This window comes from Chamaea fasciata, unplaced genomic scaffold, assembly GCF_029207755.1.
Source record: "Chamaea fasciata isolate MVZ Bird 193981 ecotype frontalis unplaced genomic scaffold, bChaFas1.0.hap1 SCAF_6, whole genome shotgun sequence".
Lineage (NCBI taxonomy): Eukaryota > Metazoa > Chordata > Aves > Passeriformes > Sylviidae > Chamaea > Chamaea fasciata.
Genome location: NW_027094091.1, coordinates 32,254,544 through 32,261,771, shown reverse-complemented (window position 1 = coordinate 32,261,771; position 7,228 = coordinate 32,254,544).

Genomic DNA, 7,228 nt, shown 5'->3' with positions numbered 1-7,228 from the left:
GAACCACCTTGTTAAAAATGCTCGAGAAGTGATTAATGATGACTATCTTTCTGACTCATAAGATTCTAATGCTGAGGGGAATGTTTGTGATTCATAACCCAAATCCCTTTGGAAGTCTTAAGGAGATATATTCACATATATTTTAGTGTAAGTGCAGTTTGTTTATTACTTACTGTATTCTGATGAGCACCATTCACACTTCAATGTATACTACATAAATGTAGTCTATTTTAATTGGAACTAATTAAGTATCAAAGAAAAGAGAAGCTACTTATAGACTAGTTTAAAAATAGCTTTCAGGGAAAAAAGATGGAGGTGTACATGTTCAAACTGCTACTGAGCTGGAGACCTAGCCCTAGCACTGTTGTTTCCTCCCCCTTTTATGCTACTTGGTGCATGAGAGGGGGAGAACTTGTCCCATCTTAGCGCTTGGGAGGGGAAGAACATTTCCCATCATCTCTGATCTGGCCTACAGCAAAGTCTGGAGTGGAGAAAGTACTCTGTTCCTCCTTTGATGCTTCCAACCACTAAGCTCTAGTTATAGGAAGTTAAGGAAAAGTGAAGGTCTAAAAGAAAGATTTTAATTTTAGATTCAGTTTTAGGGTCTTGCATGAAGTATTCTCAGATTGTTGATTTATAGAGGAGTTTGAGGTTCTTTCAGCTTCCTTTTTGAATGTCCTAATGAACAAGTTGTTTCTCTTCATGCTTTCACTGCCTTCACCTGGAAGATTGGAAACCCCTTGGGGGTAAGAATACTTCTGCTAGGACTCTCCTTCAGGTTTGAGGTTACTGTGTGTAAAGCAGGAAAAAAGAAAAAAAAAATCTCAAAAGCAGCTCCTTCCTTAAACCTCCTGTGCTGCTTCATTTTCTAAAAACAATAAACTCCTTCCTGTCTTTTCAGGGAAGAAGTTAGACTAAAGGAAAGCAACATGGCTATCTTACACCAAAGTACCTTCCCAATCCTCCTCCAGGGATGGTTTTGACAAGAGACTTCAAGGGCTGAGGAGCAATCTCTGCTATATTCCAAGGATTAGGCATGCCACCTGGTTAACTGAAGTGGAGGATAGGGAACTGTGCAGGACATGTGACTGTTTAGCTCTCAGGTTCAGGATGCCCATGCAGAGTGCTTCACATCTCAGCTTTCAGTGTATCAGATGTGCCCTGACAGACATGGGACTTAATGGGCTACTGAGGCAGCTGCTGCTCACCAAGTAGCACACTGGCTTGTAAAATAGTTCATGATTATAACGCTTCTTACCTCACCAGGAATATGGTTGCTGAGTAGCTGTAAAGTGAGTTGTCAATAAAAAATAGTGTATATTCCAATTAATCATTATGCTTAAAGAAAGTTCAGAAGATAAGTTTATATAATGTGTAAAGTAATTTCAGAGTAGTTTCTTTAGAGCTCTCTGCAGGGATGCTTCTGGGTACTGTGGTCTGATAGAACTAGATAAGGGGAAAAGCAGTTTCATCTGCTTTGAGTTTTCTGCTGGAGTAAACCCGAGAGATGAAGAAACCTAGTAGAAGTGTTACATGCCACCTAGAACCTGTTTAATCCTGCTAAATTTAAGGGTTAGCATGTAGCTGGGCTACATCTGTGTGCTTGTAAAAATCCACAGAGCTGACTTCAGATGACACAGATACAGGCTCATCCCAACTTACTGCAAGCTGGTCAAAACTCATCCCAGCTGTTCTCTGCTTTTGGTTGTCAGCAGTGTTCTCTACTGGCAAGAATGTCACCCGTGCAAGTCACTCACTGCCTTTCCGCTTGCTCCCAGAGAGGGTTCAACAGGAGTGTGCTCACTGCTTTTCAGGAAAATTGCTTGAAGGTTCCCTTCACACTCAGGCAGTTGCCTTCCTGCTTGCTTGCTTGCCCGCCCATGCAAATAGGTGCTGGCTTCCAGAGGGCACTGGGGCCTTCTGTTTTAAGTCTATATGTTACTGTGTTTCTTGACACACTTTTTTCTCAAAAAGTTCTACAAATTTCTTCTAGAATGAACTCTGATTTCTGCATTTAGTCAGGGAACTAACTGGTCTCTGCCTTTCCAGGGCCCCAGAACTCTGGCTGGAACATCCCTGGCACCTTGAATGCCAGACATGCCTTAGCTTTCTGCTTGTTCAGGGCAAAGTACTCCTGAAAAAAAACCCTCTTACTTTGTTTCTGCAGCAGATCACGTTGGAACCTCCTGTGAGATTGTGCCTGTGTATTTCCATGATTAAAATGTTCTGTAAGATAACTCCTTCAGCCTCAGACTAGGAGTGAACACTGCTTGGCATTGTCCCATGTGGGAGCATGCATATGCACCCTTTTGCTGTAGGAATACCTAGGCATGATGCAGGGCTCAGAGAAGTTTTCAATCTTTATACATCTCTGAGACTTGTCTTCATTTACCCCACAAAGGGTGGTGGATGCTGTGACTGTGCAGTGCAGCAGGATGAGGTATGGGGACAGCAGCCTTTGTGAAGCTTAGCTTTAATTTGGAATAGATAAGGAATAAATGTTGCAAATAAGAATAGGAATGAACAAGATTTTACGAAACAAAAACTACCTGTCTCAATGTTTTTCTGCCAAAGAGATGGCAAGTGTTGGAGAAGTAAACCCAGGCATTTATGTATTTGAATAAAGGTTCAAAATATCCCAAAGATTTATTCATGACTATTATTCAATATTAATTCCCTTACCTGAACAAAATGTAAATACTTTATTCTAGTTATTTTCAAGAAAACTATGTCAAATTTTCCATGGCAGACAATTTGTATAATTTGCTGTGGAACATGTTACTGTGCAAAGGCAATCAAGTTCATATGGCTGTTCTTGTAGGATGTGTTGTATCTATGCAAAACTATGTTAACTGTGCATGTTGGTTACCATCATCTCAGTTTGCCAGTGGGATGGGAAGATCTGAGAGTCAGAAATTTATACTTGGAAAGTAAATTAAAACTTGTAGGTGACACTTTTTTGCCTGCTTTTCCGTTGGGCTGTTCAAAGCTGACCTTAAGGCTGAAGTTTCAGTTAATCTTTCTGGAAGTCTAACTGTTCCTCCTCCAACAGTATTTTTACTTTAGAACAAGCACATATTTCCCCACGTAAATAATTTTGCATACGAAAGTTTAACTTTTCTGTCTTATCTGTATTCTTTAGCAATTACTGTGGGGGTTTTAATATTTCACATAGGTAAGGGTAAACCTTGAGGTTGCTATTTTTTTACTTGGGGTTTTTTGTTTGTTTTTGTTTGTTTGTTTGGGGTTTTTTGTGGGTTTGCTTTTGGTTTTGTTTTTTTGGTTTTTTTGTTGTTTGGTTTTGTTTTGGTTTTTTTTGCTAACCAGTATTTAAACTATTCATTTGCCCCAACTATTCTAATAAGTAATTAGCTGAAATGTATTGAATCCAATTGGTTCTTGTTATGTAGCTTTTATATATGCACACATGTATATGTACTCATGCCTATGTATGCCAGTGAAATAAATAAATTCCAGTAAAACAACAATGAATACCCAAATGAGGCTAAAACCCCTTCTATTTCAATTCCCTGTCCCACAAAGAAGGCATTCCAATAGCCTGCAGCTTGGGATGAACTTAGCCTGATTTTTCTTCACTGTTAGGTTTCATGATGCCATAATAAAAATCTTCTTGGCACCTGTTTTCATGAGCAGTAGAGGTGGAGGTGGCTGTCCTGCACCCTCAGCCGGAGCATTCCAAGTGCCTGCTCCAGCCCTAAAGTGTAAACAAAACCGTGGAGCTGCTTTACAGCAGCCAGTACTTTGTCCCTCCAGTGTCACCAGCTGTAAGCCTGGCATACGCACATACATACACATACAGGTTTATAGATATGTACATCCTCTGTTTTGTAACTGACATCAAGGAATCCCACCTCAGCCTCTCCTGGCAGCTTGCTACTGGGACATATGTGCTCAGTAGTGGATTGCTTTCTCAAAATAGTTTACATTTATTATTACACTTGCAACAATAAATATCAAAACATATATGATAATTACAGAGGGAAGGAGAATAGAAATGTCCTCAAAGGTATCAGAATGCTCTCTCTTTGGTTTTCCATACAATGATTTCTCTGTGCACCAACATTAGGAAATTATAAAGCAAAATAAAGTTGTTTTAATCCAGTTTTCAAGCACCAGCCTCCTCCTAACAGAAAAAATGCCAATTCTCTATCTACTACAAAATTACCTTATAAGATAAGATGTTTATAAGATATTTACCTAGCCAGGAGGTTGCAGAGAGGTCAGACAAAAGTTATCTTTAGTAAAATCTCACTCTCTCTTGGGGTCACTGCTCTTCCACTGAAGACTTTCATGTGGCTAACATAACAATTGCTTGCATTAATTTATGACCTCAAAGATACTCATCACTTAGAGTGGATTTGGACTTGAGAAACTTTTAGTTCAAGTATTCTTATAGGCCAGAAACAAAAGGTATGCTGTCAAGAATGATTGATGAATTCGGTGAAGGAGTTTTTAGGTAGTGAGAGAGGAATGCTCTTATCCCCTCAGCGTGTACTACTGTGCACATCAGCTAATTTTAACAGAAATGTTTTTCTAATTCTTGCATTAGTTACTTTTCCCTAAGAGGTCATGCTTTTTGCAGGAGCAACCTGATATTGCTCCACTGACTGGAAAGGACCTGTGCACATTTGCACCTGGGGAGAACAGTCACAATGTTCTTTGTGCCATGGTTACTCCATGAGATGAAGTGTGCACTGCTGAACAGAGCAAATGGGATTTATCTGGGATTTCACTGCTAGAAGAAAACCAGCATTAGTTACATGCATGATCAGTTATGAGCTATCCATGATGGGCAGAGGGCATAGTATTTTCTGAAGGGAAATAGAGATGTACAGCTATGATTAAGCTTTGTGTTTGTTACTGTAATGCAAATCATTGTGGTGACCTTTGGCTTGTGATTACTGTCCCACTTCTAGGTAAATTACTTTGATGGGTTTTTTTTTTACTTTATCCACGTGAGGAGATCTACAAATGCAGGCTGTTTGAACTCTGCTGCATTACTTTACTGGAAGTAGCCTGCCTTCTTAGGCTGTAAAACCAATGACTGTCTCCTGAAAACCACAATCAGGATCTCTTGGAGTTTCCTCTACCTCATCCACACAGACTGGAAGCAAAACTGGTTTGATCAAAAGATTAATGCAGAGAAATCTGAATGCTGGGATCTGTAATGGTTAAACAGCATGAAAGAAAAACCTAACAGGCCATGGAAAGAGGACTAGGCAAGGAATCCTGTGGGACTGTAGACCAGGGGTAGTGATGATGCCAACTGTGGAGTACTCTTGCCTGCTTTGGAGCCTGAAGAAGCCTTGCTTGGGGCTGTGATCCTCAAGAAGAGGGCTGATCCAGCCATCCCCTCTTTACCCTGGCTTGGATGCCACCTCCCTCCTCCCCTTCTTATCCTTTGGCAATGGAGAAGAGGAAGTTAATGAATGGAAGCCAAACTCCTAGATTACCTAAACCAGCACTGGTAGAGCAGTGGGTCTGCCAGGACATTCTTGGCAACTTCTTCCATCCTTGGTTTTCAGTGCCTGCTGAGTGCTCCTGTTGATGTTCTGCTGTCAGCTGCATCCTTTTGCACTTTCAGGTTTCCCCCAAGGCTGGCCACAGCTCCATAGCTGTGATGAGGGGCAAGACACAGTGCTCTCTGCCCGAGCCCCACAGGTGGCCACGGACTTCATGCACACTGCTCTGCATGTCAAAAAGATCAATTTTGAAAACAAAAGATGCTGAGGCTCAGATTAGCAGCAAACCAAACTATTCCTGCTCCCCTCCATACAGCACCATCCAGTGGCAGCCGCTGAAGCAGGATTGCCACAGCCACCAGCCAGCTGGAGCAGGGTTACCTCCAGCTCTGTTCTGCACAGGGGCCTTTCCAGGTACACTGCCTTAAGTGTTTTGTACAATGAGTTAGTGTGAGCTAAAAAGGAAGCAAGGAAATTCTAAGATTTCTTCTCTCCTTCCCCCCTTCCAACGCCTGGGTTGGTGTTCCTCCAGTGATCCTCCTGGAAACCATCCAGCCTTTGAAAGCTGTAGTAGGTTGGCCTCAAAAAGGGTCAAAAAGTCAAGTATGGGTTGACCACTGCTGGTTGCTGCAGCATCTCTGAATGTGCCCTTTCAGTGTGCGGAAGCAGTTAGTACAAAAGGTGACTGTTGGGGTCTGTAACTTGCAGCATTTCCTATGGCAAAGAGAAGGAAAAGCCTAAGGAGTTTTTTTCTAAATTTAACACATACCCTGGCAAAGCTCTTCCCATAAAACCCACAGCAAAAACTACTCACTCCCACCTCTTCCTTGCAAAGAAAGGATCTGATTATTGGGTACTAACATGTAACTCTCTTCTGCATAAATATGAAGCAGTGATGTGTCCATTTTTATACAAACAGGAAAACTCATTTCAAAACCAAGATAAAATTCATTTATAGGCATCATCTTTATTACCTTAGCAGGAAACTGTATTTTCTCCTGTGTCTGACATTTGCCAATGGAGTGGACTCAGATTTAGTTGCTGAAATGTGCATTGCCAAAGAAATAACCCAGGAGAGCTTACCTGATTTATGTCTTACTGTCCCCCTATTGAGCTCTTGATCTTTTGGTGAACTTTCCTTTCTGAACTCGACCTTCTTATCCTGGTGGGACTGGGATCTTTCCCCAGAACCACTGCTGTGGCGATTGAGGTCAGTCCCTGCTCTCTTCTTCCACAGTGGATCTCAGCTGCATTCTGGAGACAGCAGGGAAACGCATGGTGGTATTGCACAGAGGTCCCTAGGGAAAGCATGAAAATGGAGGGAGGGGAGAGGGGAGAGGAGAAAGGAAAGACACTGCCCACCATGCCTGAGATATTTGAAACAGTAAGCTGATAATGGCTGATAGAAGAACAAAAGCTAATCTGGTTTAGCCTGGTGTTGGGGTCCATGGATAATCTTCAAAGAGGAGCTAAAAAATTTAAAAGGAATTAAGCTCTGGGAGATGTTAAATCCGGCACATCTGGTTTACAAAGGTGGGGGTTTTTTGGGGTTTTTTTTTTGGTTTTTTTTTTTTTTTTTTTTGGTTTTTTTTTCTGGATGCTGATGTGTTTTCATTTTTTGTTGGAGTGCCAAAGGCGATTCTCTGTCAAATGTAGTCTCTTGACCTTCTAGTTGGGATGACAAGAAAGTCATCCCAGGGTGTGTCCACATCTGTCAGACAATATTAGGTACAAAATAGAGCTGT